Raw genomic sequence first — 19,896 nt, 5'->3', positions numbered from 1 at the left:
TCTGTTTCTAATGGGCCTTCCAAGGAGAAGGCTGCAAGTCTACTCATATGGACTACTATGGACTCACTGTCTTTAGGCTTCTAGAGATTATTTTAGTCGACAGAAGCTAGTGGGGAGGAGCTTAGAGGCTAACAGAAGCTTTCAAAATCACACTCCTTTGTGGCCTGGAACTCACGCTATCTACTGTCCATCTCCCCTCTTTTCTTGGAGAAGTCTAGAGAAGCCAGGCCTGCCTAGGCCAGGTGCCTGGGGGAGCAGTGGCAATGTCTTTTTAGACTTTTTCTGCACAGTTAACCTCAATTATTGTAATGTGTCTCTTGTCTGCTTGTGAATAGAATCATCCCAGGCTGGCCTCAGATGCTCTGTTAGTCACTGCCGTTCCGTGGGTCTCTGTTGTCAGCCTGGACACATGGATAGTGACAATCGCCACAGGCTGCCCTCTGCTCTGAGGCTTGGACACTTTGTTCTGACCACGCCGGGCTGTTAGCTTGGCTTCCTTTCCGTGGAAGCTGTGAAGTTCCCATTGTGTTGGGGCCGGCTGGGGCTCAGCAGAGTCGTGTAGGGATGAATCTGCTCGAGGGTACACTGTCCACAGGGGTCTAGGGTGGAAGATTGGAGCTGCTGTGGAACCTCAAGGCTCAGTGTGGCTTCCCAGACGCTTCCTTGTTCCAGGAACCCAGGAAAGGGCTCAAAGAAGGAGCTGTTTATGTACAAGGTGTACAGAGGAGCACTCTGGGGATGCAGTCATGGGAGGAGGGGTGGATGAGCAGGGATGGAGGAGGAGAAGGCAACCTTAATATATCTGGCTTTGGCTTATTGAGCCAAGCTCATTACCAGCAATTTTGGGGGAAAAAATAATTCAGTGATTGTCATTAAAGGACTCAAATGATTTTTTCTTTTAAATGGTGGATTTTCTTTTCCTGTTTATAAAAACATCCATGCACAGTTAACCTTATTTCTGTAGTGAATACAAAACATGAAAAACACAAAAACTATCAATAGAAAAGCCAAAATCGTCTAAACAGAGATAACTGTTGTTAATATGTTAACATTTTGACAAATTCATCTGGTCTGTTTTCACATATATGTACAAATACATACATATATACATATATTTAAGTATATATAAAATTACGTATTGTATGTGTGTATATATTTTTAACTAAAGGAGGAATCATGTGTATTACATCCTGTCTTTTTTACTCAGCATTATATATTTCTCTGTAAAATGATTTTAAGAGCTATTATTCCATCTTTTTCATGTACCATAATTTAGTCAGTCATCCCCCATTGTTGGGCATGTAGGTTGTCTGTAATTTTAACCTAAGTCTTTGCTCACCTTTATAAGTATATATTTAGAATACATTTCTAGAAGTGGAATACACAGGTTAAATTTTTTTTTTAACCTTTTTTTTTTTTGGCTGTGTTGGGTCTTCGTTGCTGCGCGTGCAGGCTTTCCTTAGGTGCGGTGAGCGGGGGCTACTCTTCGTTGCGGTGCGTGGGCTTCTCATTGTGGTGGCATCTCTTGTTGTGGAGCTCAGGCTCTAGGTGCATGGGCTTCAGTATTTGCAGCACGCAGGCTCAGTAGTTGTGGCGCATGGGCTTAGTTGCTCTGCGGCATCTGGGATCTTCCCTGACCAGGGATTGAACCCGTGTCCCCTGCATTGGCAGGCGGATTCTTAACCACTGCGCCACCAGGGAAGTCCCCACGTTAAATTTTTTATACACACGGACATATTTCTCTCCAGTAAAATTGTTCTAAATTATATTTGTACAAGTAGTATATGAAATGTCTGTTTCTCCTTGCAGTCTACATTGGATAGACTGTATCTTTGTTAATCTTTGTCAAGTTGAGAAGCATAAAGTTCTATCTCATTATTCAAATTTGAATCTTTTTGATTTTTGGTGTGGTTTAGTATTTTTTCATTTATTTATCGATGAAATATATACATACATATCACCAATAAATGGGGTGTCCCTATTTTTAATAGCTTTGTAAGAGCTATTTATATATTAGGATGCCTTCTCTTTCTTTTATGTAATGTAAATAGTTTTATAATTTATATTCTTTTAATTTTAGTTTGTAATTATTCAAATGTCATGTAATCAAATATACTTATCTTTTTACTTTAGAGTGTCTATGCTTGATGCTATTTCGGAAGATTGTTTCTCCTGTAGGATATAATATTCATCTTTTTTTCTAATATTTAGAAATAATTTTTAAATGTTTAAAGTAACTCTTTAATCATTTGTAATTTTGGGTACATGGTATAAGGAAGAAATCTTACTTCCTTCCCTGACCTCTTGCGGTTAACCTATTTTCCCAGCACCATTTATTAAACAATAGAGTCATCCTTCATTGATACAAAATGCCACCTTGTTGATATATGAAATACTTACACAGAAACAGAACTCTGTTTCTGGGCACTTTATATAATTTCATTCATCTATCTGTACAGTTCTGAAGCAATACACACTACTTTAGTAATCATAGATTCTTCCTGCCCTTATATTTATTGATTTATTTTTCATTTCTTCCAATTTCAGCTTATTAGTTTTTATGTCTCCTTTAATGAGTCTTTTCCTTCTTTATTTTGGTATTTTGGCTTTCTTTTTAATGTCTTCAGTGAATTTTAGTACACATTTTTAGTCTTTATTTACTGTGTTGAATATTATAAATATAATTATTACATTGATTATTACAATGATTACATTGATCGCATACTACAGATTTTAAAATATGATGATCTCATTATTATTACTTTCTAAGGATTCTTTAATTATAGTTTTGCTTTTTTATTTGTCTCAAGAATTATTTCTAAAAGGATCTTTGAATAATCAAGTAGTGATTTAATTTCTAATAATTTTATTATTAAAATAAAATATAAAATGTCTTATTTGGGAAAGTTATTACTGTTTTCTCTGTAACCCAAAGCATGTAAAGAATAGGGAAAAATATTTATCTGTTTATTTGGTCCAAAAGTCAATATATATAAAATGAGCCAACTGTATCAATTGTATTTCTCAAATTCTCTTTCTCTTTACTGACTCCAGTCTGGCAAAAAAAAAAAAAAAGAGAGAATATTGTTAAAGTCTTTCCCTGTTTTTGTACTTCTGTAAATTCCTTCATAAGTTTCAGGGTTTTGCTTTATGTGTTTTGATGCTGTGTTATTCTGTTCATAAGGGGTTAATGTTAATGGGACAAACTGATACACCACCTGAGAAACAATAAGAACATTAATTCTGTGATACTTCTACCCAAAATGCAAAATCTAATCTATTCATGAAGAAATACCAGATAAACCCAAATTGAGGAATTTTCTATAAAATAATTGGTCTGTAATCTTTTCGAAAAAGTTGAAGTCACAAAACTCAAGGAAAGACTGAAGAAATATTCTAGATTGCTGGGGATTAAAAGATATCACAACTAAATCTAACACACAATCCTGTATTGGGTGCTTTTTACCGTAAAGAACATTGTTTGGACAATTGGCAAAGCTTGAATGGGGTCTGTGAATTAGACACTAGTAATGTATCAGTGTGAGTGTCTGGATTTTGATGTTTGTAATGTGGTTAGGTAGGAAAATATCCTTTTAGTAGGAATTGTACACTCAGGTATTTTGGGGGGGGTCATGGCATATCTTGTCAGTAATTTACTCTCAAAAGGTTTAGAAAAAAGTTCTTCACACTCTTGAAGGTTTTCTGTAAATTTGAAATGATTTTAAAAGGAAAAGACTAGTTTAACATACATATCTTTTTCTTTTAATTAAATAATTAATTAATTAATTAATTTTTGGCTGTGTTGGGTCTTCGTTTCTGTGCGAGGGCTTTCTCTAGTTGCAGCAAGCGGGGGCCACTCTTCATCGCGGTGCGCGGGCCTCTCACTGCCGCGGCCTCTCTTGCTGCGGAACACAGGCTCCAGACGCGCAGGCTCAGTAGTTGTGGCTCATGGGCTTTGTTGCTCCGCGGCACGTGGGATCTTCCCAGACCAGGGCTCGAACCCGTGTCCCCTGCATTGGCAGGCAGACTCTCAACCACTGCGCCACCAGGGAAGCCCCCATACATATCTTTTGAGTCATCTGGACCTCCTCCTTGTAACCAAGTCCTGTCATACAGCTTGCCTTCATGGTCAGGTTGCTGCCAATTAACATCACAATAAAGTGATAGTTTTCAACTTTGAATATGTTAGTGACCACATCTGAGTACTCTCCGTCCAGAGGGGGCCCAGCCTGTGGCCTGACAGAGGAATGAAATGAATTCTGCCAAAAGCAGTAGCCCTTTTGCCTCGATTGCTTTTTATGGGGACTAAGTGTGCCCTGCCCAATGCCCAATGTCCTTGAGGATCTGCAGGTATCCCTGTTTCTGGCAACCTCTGTAGGGGGAAGTTGGGCAGGTCATTGCCAGGAGACTCAGATTCTTGTCTTGCCCTACAAACCAGCTGTGTGACACAGGGGAAATCACTGAAGCTCTCAATGACTCAGTTTTTCTATTCTGTAAATGGAGAGGGTGGGAGTCTAGGCTCATTCCAGGTCCAAAATTATGATTTTGAACATTGATGAGTACAAACATTTTTAAGACTTCGGAGAAAAGGGAGGTCCATTTGTGCTGGAGCAAATAGAAAAGCATTGGTGAAGGTGCTGGGAGAGGTGTTGGGCCTTCAGTGTGGGGCAGGATATGGACCTTTTGTCAGGAGGAGGGAACACTGGAGAAAACCCGTGCCCTGGGGGCAGATCAGGAGAAAAGGCAGAGAGGTTGGGTGCATTATGGTGAAGAAGGCACAGGATGGGGCAGGCCCGGCTTGGGGTGTGGTTACTCATCTTTTCCCCACGTGAACTCTGGCCCATGAAGATCCTGGCACAAGTTTTTGCTTCTAAGGTTGATCTGTGGATGAAACTCATGAGTGTTTTCAGTACTACTGGGAAACACTCAGCAGTTAAAAGTAGACCAAATCTGCCTTCTAACACTAGAATTATGAATGCAGTACTTTAAGGGGATACTAGGCTTGTTTTTTCTTAAACTAGTGGGCAGAGTTGAGGAGCGGGAAGGAACTGGAAAGAAAGAAGAACCATAAAAATTAATTCGGCATTGCCTTATGAAATTTAATATGCCATGGTTGGGCCTTGTGGGTGCTTTATTATTTTTTTCCCCTCTCTCTAAGAAAGGGTCTGGGTAGGGTCCATGTGTAAGAACAGAAAGCAAACAAAATGGGACTTGCAAACTGTGGAATGACTCATGGGAGCTCAGTAGACCACATACTCCTTGTTTCAGTGACCCTGATACCAAAGACTCACTATCCATCGTGCCCACACGCTCTCTGGAGAGGCAACCCTTCGGCAGCAGAGGATGGGGAACTGCCCAGGAGTAAGTGGATCTGGCGGGGATGCCAAGGGCTCATGTGGGGCTAATGGACCCTGCCTGCTGTGAGGGACACACTGGCCCTGTCTCGTGGTGACGTAAGGGTGTGATACCGCTTGGCTGTTGGCCCTCGAGTGGTCAAGCAGGGAAGAATCTGTCCCAGGGGACTGATGTCAGGCTTGGTTGGGCCCCGTGGCTAGGAAATTCTTCATTTATATAAAGGAAATAAAAATGTGGGCAGACTGTTTTGAGAAAGACAGACAAAAGCAGCCTGGAGGAGAGAAGATCCTGTACCCAATGGCTAAGTGGAGCGTGGAGCCCTGGCAGGGAGGAGAGGAAAGGCAGGCCTGGGCGGAGGGCCATGGGCGGCAGCCCGATGGGAGCACCATTATCCTGCCCCCTCCTGCCTGCCGTGGTCGGGAACACAAAGAGAAAGAGGGTGGGGTGGGAGGCCTTGGCCCCTCTCCCTGCAGAGGTCGGTCCGCTGGCTTATTGCGTTTAATGAATTGCAGCTTGTGAAAGGCTTTGAAGCTCGAAGGCAGAGCCTGAGCACTGAGGATTCTTTTTCTTAAATCATTTTATTCCATGATTTGAAAAACAAAATCTCTCTGGAGCAGAGAGCAACAGTCGAGGCTGCCAACCTCCAGTTGTGGTAACTTTTTTTTCCCCCTTTCCAACTGCAGTTAAATGATGAAGACTACAAAATGTGGAAAAACTGGAGCCCAAGAAGACAATGGGTTTGACATTTAGGCAGGAGGCAGGGGGAAATGGTAAAGGAGCTTCGGTTGGAGCACTGATAATTAGCCCCATTAGCTTGTGCATAACCCGTAAATGTAAGGAGCACAGAAACCTGGAGACCAAATCACTGCGGTGCCCCTGGGAAAATCTCTCTATGCTGGAACTATCTCACTAAACGGACATAAAAATCATATGGTGTGTATCTTTCAGTGGTAATTAACCTCAGTTACCATCCTATAGTCCATAAAGACAGCTGCGTGGAATAGGGTCCGGGAGGGATCTGTAGCTGAGTCTGGACTGTCTCTGCGAGTTACGCTATAGACCGGGGCTGCCTTTGGGGCATTTTCAGACCTGGTGTAAATCCTAAACAGCACTGTGTGCTCCCAGCTATAAAAGAGAGAGTAGCAGGTGTGTCTCCCCAGCCAACCCTTTATTGTCTGGGCGTTGTGACAGCATCTGGCTGCTGCACCTTAGCAATGAGCCAAGAAAAGCAAGGAAGGGAAGGGAATTGAATTCACCAGGGTTTTTTCAGGTATCTTGAAGAAAAAAGTGGAGCCCAGCTTTCTGATTCACATAGCTCCTTTCTCTGAAGAACCCCTCGCTGGTATTAGCACTTTAGGCTGTCTCTAGTTTTATTTTGAAATTATCAGAGGTATTTTGTATTTTCCCTCATTAAGAGAAACTCGGTATTTCTACAAACATCAGAATATTGCACGTCTGTTCCTCAGAAACATTTTTAAAAATTGTCTCTCCTCCTATGTGTTGCTCCTCTCCACTCCTCTCCCCTTTCTTCCCCTCTCTTCTCTCTTTCTCCCCCTCCTCCACCTCCGACTCCCCCCTCCCTCCTCCTCCCTCTCTGGCTCCCCTCCCCCTTCTCCCCCTCCTCCTCCTCCTCCTCTTTCTTCTTCCTCCTCTCCTTCCTCCCCTCCTTCTCCTTCTTCCCTTCCTCTTCTTCTTCTTTTCTTCCTCCTCCTCTTTTTCTCTCTCTGCTTTGGGCGACTTATTTTTCTAATTCTTTTACACATTTCTAGGGTTTACCATTCATAGAATGTCTTATTTGTATTTCCTTTTCTACTCCCTTTTTAAACAAGACTAAAGGAATACTGGATTTTAGTTGGAGTTGTCCACACTCCTGTTCTCCATCATCTTGGTCACGTTTCTGCAGCATCTTTGCTATGGTGCATTCATATATTCATGGACAAGCATTTGGTGCTCATTCTCCTTTCCTACTCTTCTCTTAGGTTGTACTCTCATCTACCCTGAGACTTTCTATTAGTGTCTCTCATTACTTCTCAAATCTGTCTTTATTTAAAACGTCTGCCTGTTGTTAATGGTTTTTAAATGTTGTTACTGTGATTTATTATTAGAAATATATGTTTTGCCTTCCTCCCTGTTTCTGGCAAGAACTCCTAAAACCCTCAGAATTTCTTAAATGAAGCTATCAATTGATCAAGGTATCTCATCTTATGTTAATGAGGTGACTTTTGGAAAGCTCCTAGGTAACCAAAGGATGTGGGCTGGTTGCCAGGGGAACCAGCCTTGATTAGAGGGTTGGAATTTTCAGCCCCACCCTCTGACCTCTGGGGTGGGGAGAGGGGCTGCAGATTGAATTCATCCACCCATGGCCAATGATTTAATCAATTATGCCTGTGGAAAGAAGCCTCCATAAAACCCCAAAAGGATGAGCTTTCAGAGAGCTTCCAGGGTGGTGAACCAAACAGAACACATCCATGTGCTGGGCCCCAAATTCCATGGGGCAGAAATTACTACCTTGAGGACCTCGACCTAGGTATCTTCATCTGGCTATTGAGTAGTATCCTTTGAAATCAATTTGGCAATCTAGTAGGTAAACTAATTTCCTGAGTTCTGTGAGCTGCACTAGTAAATGAATCAAACCTGAGGAGGTGGTTGTGGAAACCTCTGATTTGTAGCTGGTTAGCCAGAAGCACAGGTGACAACCTTGACTTGCAATTGGTATCTGAAGCAGGGGTGTAGTCTTGTGGGACTAAGCCCTTAACTTGTGGAATCTGACATTATCTCTAGGTAGTTAGTGTCAGAATTGAGTTAAATTTATGGGACATGCGGTCACTATCCACAGAGAATTGAGTTAATTTCTTGGTGGTGGGTTGAAAAAACACACATTGGAATCAGAGTCAGAATGGGAAATATTTTGGTTGCATAATCCTTGCAAATACCTTTGATATTTTTCCATTGTACACTCTTTCTTGATTTTCCTTTCTAGGTTGCTTATCTTTGTCTTCCACTCCGCCGTCTTTATTTACTATATCCTTTCCAAGATAGCCATAGAAGAAAGACAAGTCTGGGTTCCAGCCTTGGCTCAATTTAATCTTGGGCAAATTACATAACCTCTCAGCCTCAGCTTTCTTGACTACGAAATGGGAATAATAAAGCCAAGCTCTGAGAGCTATTATGATGACTAAATTAGACAGCGTAGCTGGAACCTCTCACTCAGTGCCTGGTATATTGTAGGTGTCCACAAATGTTAGGTTCCCTTTTCCATTTCAGGCAAACCCTATTCATTTTATAAATTCTTTGGAAGGAAATAACTACCCATGAGACTTTCAATACTGGCAAGTGGAACTTGAGGCCTTATCTCCCATTACTGTTATCTTCTGACTTGTTGGGATTAAAACATCTGAAGAGAAATCTTTAGTGTGTAGGTTTCAGTCATGCCGAACGTCCTCTTTGAGGAGCGAGCCTCCTCACCATGCTCTGTGAGGGCTACGGAGGTATGACAGCCCTTGTTCTATAGGTTCAGGCAAGTTACAGAAGTCTGTGCCATCACTGGGGGGAGTTGTATCATTATACTCCTTTCTGAAAGTCTCTACCATCCCTAGTGAATGGGAGAGGGGAGGAGGGAGGCTGTCTAAGGTCCAGAACACAGAAGTTGTTGGGGAAGAAAAAATGGAAGAACGAAGTCCTGTTAGGTCCTTGCACAGTGTAATCAAAGTACCCGGCTGTCTCTATTTCAGGTATTTTATGTTATTGCACTGCATCAAATTCGCTATTGAATCAACCAATGGTTAGCTATTCCATGAGAAAATTGTGAGCAATAGTGTAAGACGGGGAGAGAGAGAGAGGGACACACTGTTTTAGAGAAAGAAAAACTCAAACTCTCAGAGAACATTGGTAATGAGGTTGCAGCTGTGTGGGTGCCTCAATGGCTGCGTTCACTGTGGGGTCAAAATGACAGCACCAGGGTAGCTCAAGAGACATGGAAAATGCAAAGTATTCTAAATTATGAGAACCAACCTAAGACCTGGGACGGTGGAGGAAAAAAAGAGTCATTCCCATAGGGTCAAGTCCTGCCCATGTAAAGGAGGCATTCACTTCAAGGGGGAGCTTCACTTCAAAGCCACAGTCTTCAGGATGGAGGTCCTGGGCCACTATAGAGAGTTTTATTTGAGCTGAGAAATTGTTACAAGAGAAACAGGTGTCTCTAGCTCCTTCCTTTTTCTTTTTCTCTACCTGGCCTTGAGCACACCAGCCATCCTTCTCAGATTCTCTTTTAGGAAGTATAGAAGGGAACAAAAGCCAAAGAATGGCATTCTGTATTTGAAGCTCTTCCTTGAGTCCTTTTAGAATACGATTGTTGATGATCAGAGAGAGGCATTAGAGTCATGGTTCTCAAAGTGTGAACCCCTGACCTACTGAATCAGAAGTTCTCAGGTGAGGCTCAGCATTTCGTTTTGACAAGCCTTCCAGGTGATTCTGATGTCCTCTTAAATTTGAGAACCTCCAGATTAGAGCAGAGGGTTGAAAAATGCAGACTATGTTATGCAGTTCTAATCCCAATTCTGCAATATTTGGTGTGATATCCAAGGGCTCTTACAAGGATCATGTGAGAAAATGCCTGTCCAGAGGTATTTAACAGAATCAGCATCATAGCTGGCACATAGTAGATGCTATCTGTGGACTTGGGGAGGGGGGTTGTGAGTTTGTTGGAAGACTTTCCAAGAGAATTTGATTTTGCTTATCAAGACTCTCTCCACCTTGTTAAACGTCCTGTGTTCTGAATGACATGGTCTTCCTTATGTCCTGCTACTATCTAAAAAGCATGGAAAATGTTGCCTTGTGGGTACCCTGCTGGTGAGTGGAATGGCCCCACCAAGAACAGTGAAAACATAGGCTGACTGAGGCCAGAGCTGGATTTTGTTTTTTGGAAAATGGGTGGAGGGAGTGGGAGTTACCCAGTTTTTTTCCCCTTTGGCGACACTGTTCTTTCTGAACCCTGAGGAGTAATGAAGAGAGAAAAATGAACATTTTTGTGGTTCAGTTGACATTAAAATGGGAAAAAGCACATCACTGGAATTAGAATGTCCTGTTAAATTAGTCACTTTTTCTTCTAAAATTAAAAGGTCTCTGCAAGCTGGAAAAAGAACAAGCCTTCGATGACCTCATAACTCATTATTTCTAAGGAATATACTTAATTCCCAGCAGAGATAAATCTGAAATCGATTTTCCATTTTTGTCGACCATTGACTGGCGGCCTTGCGAGTCCTTGTGAAGGAGAATACGTACTTTTTGAGGGGTTGGCAGGGCTGATGGGGAGAAGGGGTTGCTGTTGTTGGTAACCTTGAGGGCAGCTGCTGAAGATCTGTTTTCCTTCACAAGCTGTCCTGAGCCTCTCAGAAACTGAAGAAGAGGGACTTGGGCTGGATTTTTCATCATAAGACCTATCCAGCTGTACACACAGCCACTATTGCAACTGAGATCCTCTTTCTAGGCCATTAGGAAAGAATGTGCCAGGCACCACCTGCTGATAAGGAGTGAGAGAGAAGGGCACTGGAGCCTTCACTGACAGGAGGATGGTTGTTAGAAAGAGAGTCTACTCTGATGCTTTCTGGAACATTCTTTGCCCCCCATCCCCCAGACCTCTGAGCTTGTGGTTCATCAGAGCTGTAGCTGAACTCTGAACTCTTAGAGAGCCCCTCCCAATGCCAGGATTATACCTATTCCTTATATCAGTGTTCCTTTCTGTGGTTAGACCAGAAAAAAAATTCTCTGGATATGGTTCAAGTATCTTGCGCTATGACAGAGTGGGTGAACACTGGAACCCTGTGTGAGTGACATCATAGTAATTACCCTGCCCCCCAAAGTCAATAAACTAAGAATATAGATCATCACAGAATTCAGCAGTGACAACTAAGCCCCAAGCTCAGTGAAATGTCTGCTGATTTTCAAACACCGTTTTCATGTTGAATTGACAGTTACCAGCTGTGCAAACACAAGATGATAGGAACGGAAGTCACGAATGAGCTGTACCTCAGAAAAATGTATAGTACTAAATTTAACATTTTGTAACTTAATTCCACATAAATATGCTCACATTCATTTTTACAGCATTCATTAAATTGAAATTCTGCTCCAGGCAAAAACCAAATCATTTGTGGGTTGACGACATGATGCAAAGTAGCTGAATAGTGAGCAGATCTGTATGTATCTCCTTAGCTATATTAACAACCTAAATAAATTGCAGCTAAATAGCAGATTGACATATATCACTAAAATTTGAGCCATTGTTTAGCAGCACTCGCTCACCCTAGAATGATAGCATAGTTTCTGGGGACCTGGCCAGGAGACTATTCCCTCACAGGCCCCTTGGTCAGGCTCATGTCCCTGTAGTAGGCTGGATAATGGCCCTCAAAGATCCTAATCCCTGGTATCTGTGAATGTTAAGGTATATGACAGAGTCTTTGCAGGTGTGATGTTAAAGTTCTTGAGATGGGGACATTATCCTGGATTATCAGGGTGGGCTCCAAATGTAATCACATGTGTCCTTACAAGAGTGAGGCAGAGGCAGATTTGCCAGACAAAGAAGAGAAAATGATCTGTAGCCAGAGCCAAGGTAGATTTGAAGGTGCTGGTCATGAAGATTGGAGTGATGTGGCCACAAGCCAAAGGATGGCGAGGCTACCAGAAGCTGGAAGGGGCGAGGCGTAGATGTTTCCCGAGAGCCTCTGGAAGGAGCGTAGCCCTGCCAACACCTTGATTTCAGCCCAGTGATAGTGAGTTTGGACCTCTGGCCTCCAGAGCTGTAAGAGAATAAATGTATGTTGTTTTAAGCTAACCAGGATGTGGTAATTTGTTACAGCAGCCCCAGGAAACTAATATAGTACCTACAGTCTCTCCCTAAGGGTGAATATGATTGGAGGACTGAGGTGCTCAGGCAGACTTAATTCCGACAACTGCCGTATCTCTGAGCCTCGCTGCATTTAATCACTGATTCTCCCACAAGATACCTGGGGTCCTTATGGGAATAAACTGCCTCTCATCTGCTCTCTATTCATGCCCAGTGGAATGGTGGAATATATAGGAAGCCCACAGCTTGGACCCTCATTCTGGATCCTATTACACAAATCACCCTATTCAGGACACAGATGTAAGTTCAGGAGAATGTAACCCATTCCAAAAAAAAAAAAAAAAAAGCCACTCAGCGTGGTATTTTTCTTTTATTCACTCAGTCATTTAGCAATTTTTTTAAATTTTCTGCACTGCACGGCTTGCAGGATCTTAATTCCCTGACCAGGGATTGAAACCAGGCCCTCGGCAGTGAAAGCTCAAAGTGTTAACCACTGGACTGCCAGGGAATTCCCAGCAATTATTTTTGAAGAGCCTACTCTGTGCCATGAACTGTGTACTTTTAGAAACTCAGCAATCATTTATCTCCCAGCTCTTCACCTCTAAGTCAAAATTCAACTGAATCTCATTTAGTGGGAAGTTTACACAGAAAGGAGAAGGGCTACTTTTCCTGCTTAAAGAAACGCCCTTCCCAGAATCTGATCTCACTTGTAAATCGTTTCCGGGCATAGTGGATGAGGAGTGATTTATTTCTTCTCCCACCCAGTACAAAAGTTAAGCCATTTCTGGATACACAAGCCTAGGATGTTGCCTATGATGACAATATTCAGTCTCATCAGGTTTGCTCTTGTTGTTAAATGATTTCAGATGATACCACTATCTGTATTTGTACTTCCAAAATATCCATTGGATTTTAGAATAGGGACCTCAGAGATCCAGGTCAGTGTCACATTATTCTATGTTGTGTGATGGCTAACAGTGTCAAGCCTAGGAGCTTGTATATGATGAAATTAAGTTAATTGTAATAGAGAGGCATATGGTAAATTAACCAGACTGATTCCATTGAGCTTTATATAATAAAGTATAATTCAGATAGATTCTAAATGTTAAAATCAATTGAGTAACTTTTGCAATATGCGTTGATCTTTATACCTCAGTGGATCTGTGTACTGGCTGAAAGTCTGAGCATCTCTGGATCTTGACAGTTTTTCACAGGATGTCTTAGTGCCTGAAATAGTGGTTAAGAACCTGAACACTGGATGCAGGAATTGAGAATCTAAATCTCTTCTCTAACCACTTACAAGCCATGTAACCAGAGAGGTATGACCTCTCTGGGTTTTGGTATCCTCACATGAAAAAATAAGAATACGATAGTTCTTATCTCACAGGGTCTTTGCAAGGATTTTCTGAGACATGGATATAAAGTCTATAGTATAATACATCCCACTAAGATGAGGAACACAACAAGAATGTCCCCTCTCATCACGTCTTTCAGCATCATACTGGAAGTCCTAGCTAATACAGTATGAAAAGAAAAGATATACAGATTGGGAAGGGAGATATAAAATTGTCTTTGCATATGATGTGATTGTCTACATAGAAAGCTCAAAAAAATTAACAACAACAACAACAAAATTCCTGCAACTAATAAGTAATTTTAGCAAGGTCACAGGATACAACATTAATATACAAAATTCAGTGACTTCCCTGGACACCAGCAATGAACAAGTGAATTTGAAGTTAAAAACACAATACCATTAATATCACCCCCCTCCAAAAGTAGTACTTAGGTATAAATCTAACAAAATGTGCTTAAGATCTATATGAGAAAAACTATTAAAACTTTGATGGAAGAAATAAAAGAAGAGCTAAGTAAATGCGGAGAGATGCCATGTTCATGGATAGGAAGACTGAGTATTGTCAAGATGTCAATTCTTCCCAACTTGATCTATAAATTCAAGGCATTGCCAGTCAGAATCCCAGCAAGTTATTTTGTGGATATTGGCAAACCTATTCTAAAGTTTATATGGAGAGGCAAAAGATGCAGAATAGCCAGCACAACATCAAAGGAAAAGAGCAAATTTGGAAGGCTGACACTACCTAATTTTAAGACTTACTATAAAGTTACAGTAATCAAGACAGTGTGGTAGTGGTGAAAGAACAGACAAATAGATCAATGGAATGGAATAGAGAGCTCAGGAATAGACCCACGTAAATGTAGTCAACTAATCTTTGAAAAGGAGCAAAGACAATACAATGAAGCAAAGACAGTTTTCTTAACAAATGGTGCTGGAACAACTGGACATCTATGTGCAAAAATATAATCTAGAAACATATCTTACACAATTCACATAAGTGAACACAAAATGACTCATAGACCTAAATGTAAAACATAAAACTGTAAGACTCCTAGAAGACAACACAAGAGAAAATCTAGATGCCCTTGGGTATGGCAATGACTTTTTAGATGTAACACCAAAGGCATAATCCATGAAAGAAAAATTGATAAATTGGACTGCAGTAAAAACAAATGAACAAACAAACAAAAAAACTTCTTCTCTGAGAAAGATACTGCCTATAGAGTAAGAGAAGCCACAGACTGGGAGAAAGTATTTGCAAAAGACATATCTGTTAAAGGACTTTTATTCAAAATATTTAAATTATATAGCATGACATTTGGCCCAGTTAATGCTCACCAAGTGTTAGCTATTACTATTATTTGATCATTGCTTTTTCATTTTGACTCAGTATCCTTCCATTACCAGAAGTTTTCTTGTGTAATTTTTTGACAGTAGCAGTTGGTTTATTCCATCCAAATATTTCTCTCAGTCAAATCCTGAGAGCTGGCCAGCTGATTTCATTGAGGGTTTATTGGGCTCCTCTTCTAGACAAGCCTTGAAGGCAATGTGTTTGGTGGACTTGGGGTCAAGCAACAGTCCCCTGAAGCCCATCTGTTTTTGGGCAGATCAGAGATAGTACCAGGGAGTGTAGGCAGCCTACAGGCTCGTCTCATTCCACTGCTTTCTCAGTGAGAAAAGGGAGTGGGATTGATGACAGGTAGATACAGCCCTCGGGGAGCAGACATCGCTGTGCATCCATGCAGAGTGGCTGTGGAGAACTGACTAAACCAAACTTGAAAACAGTACAACTCTAGGGAAACACCTCCCTGGCCTGCCCATCCTTTAGGAGAGCTGCCCGTCTTGGGGCAGAATTCTGGAGATTCCCTCCACTCTTTCTTGCCCACCCCGTGCTGTGGGCACACCCAGTCACACTGCCATGGGGCTCAGAGATAGGGGGGTCAGGCGGCAGCTGCTGGGTGGCGTTTGCATAGCGTTTGGCCCACGGTAGAGAGTGGACTGTGTGTGAATGCAGGGTGGTCGGAATGGTGGCCCCCAAGAGTGTGGAGTGCCTCCTTCACTGCCCTCGCTCTGCCCCAATCTCTCTCCTATCCTCCCCTCTGGGTTGCCTCCTGTGGAAGTAACAAGTTTCCTTCAGCTTCTGGTCAAATGAATGAAAGAACAGGTTTTAGAGGAATAATAAAGTATCGTAAATGAAGATTAGAGTTTCAGATTTGGGGTTTCCCTTCAATTGTTGTGAATACTTAATTGCTTATTAAATATTCATGAGATGTTGGCAGCATATAGAAGATAAAGGGAGAGTTTCTGGTCAGTGGATTTATGTTCTTTTTTAACTTTTTTTAATCGGAGTATAGTTGATTTACAATATTGTGTTAGTTTCAGGTGTACAGCAAAGTGATTCGGTTTTTTTATATACATATATATGTATATATGTATGTGTATATGTATATATATTCTTTTTAAAAATTCTTTTCCATTATAGGTTATTTTAAGATATTGGATACTGTTCTCTGTGCTATATAGTAAATCCTTGTTCATCTATTTTATATACAGTAAGGTGTATCTGTTAATCCCATGCTCTTAATTTATCCTCCCCCTCACTCCGCCACTTCCCTTTGGTAACCATAAGTTTGTTTGCTATGTCTGTGAATCTAGTGGGTTTGTATTCTCATCGAAAATGCGAGAAAGCAAAGCTATAACACAGAGGCATTCTAGGTAAAAAGTTAGACAAAGTTTCCTGGTGAACTGCTGAGAGCATCTCATTTCATTTTCCCTTTGCCCTTGGGTCTGTTCTGACCCTTCAACCTTACATCATTGAATGGGGAGGGGTAAAAGTATCAGGCTGTTGCATTATATGATCTCTCAACATGCAAACTGTGATGAAGGCTTTGAAAGAGCGCAAAGACACAAGTTTGACAAACCATATTAAAAAGCATGTGCAAGTAAGAGTAGCAGTGACTGAGAAAAATAAAGATATGGAGAAAAATATAAAACTTAAACGAGTTTAATTGACTTTATTGACAATAGATGGTAATTGAGTACCCAGTACTTGACTTGAGGGCTTTAGGCTTTTTGTGGAGGGAGGAGAGTCTATGAGGATACCCAGGGAATTTTTTTTAAAGGGACACAAGGCTCCATGATGTGGGAAGCTGCTGGCACATGGCAATCCCTGTCTCTGTGTTGAACCTGTTAGGATTAGCATTGGCTGCAAGTAACGAAGACTCAAATTACAGTAGCTCAAACAAGACATTTATTTCTTTCTTGTGTACAAGTAGGAGGTGGGCAGTCCAGGAATGAATGGCAACTCTGCTTCACAAAGTCCTCAGAGACTTGGACTCTTCAACTCACTGCTCTGCTATCTCTAGAGGCCTTTGTCCTCAGGGTCCAAGATGGTGGTTAGAGTTCAAGCCATTAGATCCAAGCTCCAAGCAGGAAGAAGGGATGGAGAAGAAAGGGGCAAAGGGTATGTATCAGCTTTCTTTGAGGAAGTTTCCTGAAACTACATAACAGTTCCATCCATTTCCGATTGGTCAACAATTAGAGACATGACTACATCTAGCTGTAAAGGAAACCAAGAAATGTGGCTAAAAACTCCCTAGCTAAAAATTGGGAGTTTTATTACTGTGGAGGAAGGAGAGAAAATTGCCATGGTAATTTCCTAAATCCCAGCTCTCAGTAAGTCATCATTTGAACAATGCATGCTGGTCTATCCTTAAAGTAAGATTGCCATTATATGCAATGCAAAAGATGTGGCTACTTACAATTTAAAGTTGGTAATCAAAGAATGTAGCTTCCTTCCTTGATCCTGATAAATCTGAACAGTTCTTCTAAAGGGTGATTGAATATTTGAGTTCTCACTACCTGTTAGGATTAGGAGTCAGACATAACTGAGTTCAAATCCTAGCTCTTCTGCTTACTAGCTGTGTGAATTTGAGCAGATAATTTAAGCTCTCTGAGCTTCAGTTTTATTATCCTTACAATGGACATGACACCCATGCCTAAAGATGTTGTTAGGGTTAGATATCAATACAAATGTGACATACCAGGCATATAGGTACAGTTGACATGATAAATAAGAGCTTCTGTTCCTTCCTCTTTTAATATACATTTATTCTCTCTTATTTGGAATCTTTTCTTCTGCTCTCTGACCATGTCTACACTCTCACCTTCCCAAGAAGTCTTTTTTCTTCCTGGTTCAGGTCTTTTCCAACCAATGCACATAACACTTATAGAATTTTGTGAAATTAAAAATAAATTAGAACAGATTCACTTACTTTTAATTGCTTTCTGATAATCTTGATTAGCAGAAAAGAATAGGGTAGAGTCATATATTGTTGGCACTGAAGAAGTTCAGGACCCTGGGTGAGTGGGTCTTGGATGTGAATGTTGCTGTGGTCATGTGGAAAGATCCCAAAAGATGGAAGGTTTTCCTCCCGCTTAAAGGTGGAGCTGGGGTGTTCAAGTAGTTGCATAGGTGTCAAAGTCAGGAAGTGGGTTGTGCTAGGCTAGTTGTGTGTGTGTGTGTGTGTGTGTACACACGTGCTTGGGAATGACTTTGTGTGTGAGTGACCATGGGCATGTGAATGACTGTGTGACTGTGCATATGTCTCTGTGCATGCGAGTTTGTGTGTGAGTGAATGTGTACATATGAGGTGAATGATTGTGTGTCTATGTGTGTGTGTGAAATTTCTACATGAAGGCAATAATGGGAGCCCTGAGATGTTCATAGCACTTAGGAGGTGGGTGGGGAGAAAGGTCTATCACAGGGGCAGACCCTCTAACTATAAGAAGTTACAATGTGACTTTCTGGTGAAAGGGAACACAGAAGATTATACAAAACTAGAAACTCTAAAAAGTCTGTGTCAAGTCTGTATGCAGTTGCCTTATGTTTCTCTTCCTCCATTATTTAGGATGAATGACTATAGGCCAGATCCGATTGTAGTTTTTGCTTTTGCTTTTTTTTTTTTAATGAGAAACAAACACTAGCATTTTTCATTTTGTCATGTGTAGAAAGCTCTATCTTATCCTCCCTCTTTCTTGATTCTACTCTAAGAACCACAAAACAGATTGAGATCAGTCTTGCCAAGAAACTTTTATTATGAAGATGAAAATACACAGAGAAAAGTTTTAGTCTGAAAATATAAGGTAGTTAGATAGCTACAAAAATGGAAATCAAAATTTTAATGCATGGGCACATTTTGCTGTAATTATTTTATTTGCCATTAGCAAGGAATCTCAAGCTGTAGAGCAGCCAAAAACCTATTTTGGAACTTAGTACTAGTGAATGAGCCGTTATCTTTACCACTTATTAAGAATGCCACTTATTCTTACTTTATTTTTGAAGTTCTTTGATGTCACATTCAAAGAGTTTGACTTTAATGAAACAATGCAAAAGAACAAGACAGAATGGAAAGTGAAACTAACTTTGAGGCTACCTTTTTTGGAAGAAAAAAAAAAGAATTCCCAAGAATAAGGTACACCAAAGGGAGATGAACATCCTATAACTCCTGCTATAAAGTAAATATGAATCAGAATGTGGTGCCCTCCACATGGAAGACACCAAATAGTAACTTGTTTATGATAATGGTGGTGGGCGTGGTGATTTGAGATCTCAAATAACTCGAACCAAAAAAAATTTTCATGCGGCAGATTTGGTTTTCCATAGATGGCCATAATAAGATGGCCTCAATTATATACCCATCACAAAAATATCACTTCCCACAGGGTGGGAACGTACCTCTGTTATTATGTCAAATATGACCTTGACGTACCTTAAGTCTATGTTTCCTCCCTCTCAACCTGGGCAGACCTTTGTAATTACCTTGACCAACAGAATGTGGCAGCAGTGATGCTGTGTGACTTTCAAAGCTAGGTCATAAAATGCAATATGGCTTCTATTTGGTTCTCTTTCTCTCTCTCTCTCTTTCTTCCTCTCTCTCTCTCTGATTGTCCTTGGACCCCAGCCACCATTTTCTGAGGAAGACAGCCCACTTGGAGAGGCCATGTGTGGGTGTTCCAGCTGACAATGCTAAATAAGGCCCCCTACTGACAGCCAGCATCACTGCCAGACACGTGGTTGAAGGAGATGTCATATGATTCCAGGCTTCAGCCTGTAAGTCTTCCAGCTGAGGCCCCAGATCTGGTGCCCTGTCTGAATTCTTGACCTGCAGGAACTGTGAGAGAGAATAAATAATTACTGCATTGTTGTTTTAAACCATTAACTTTTGGGAGTAATTTATGCAGCAAAAGCTTACCTGCTGGGAGAATTCGGGGATGCCACCAGATCACCCACCTAGGGAGCTGGGAGATCCTCCTTTTTTGCAGCATTACCTTGCTAAGATGG

The sequence above is a fragment of the Eschrichtius robustus genome, chromosome 2 (genome assembly GCF_028021215.1).
Source record: "Eschrichtius robustus isolate mEscRob2 chromosome 2, mEscRob2.pri, whole genome shotgun sequence".
Taxonomy (NCBI): Eukaryota; Metazoa; Chordata; class Mammalia; order Artiodactyla; family Eschrichtiidae; genus Eschrichtius; species Eschrichtius robustus.
This window is presented reverse-complemented; position numbering follows the sequence as displayed.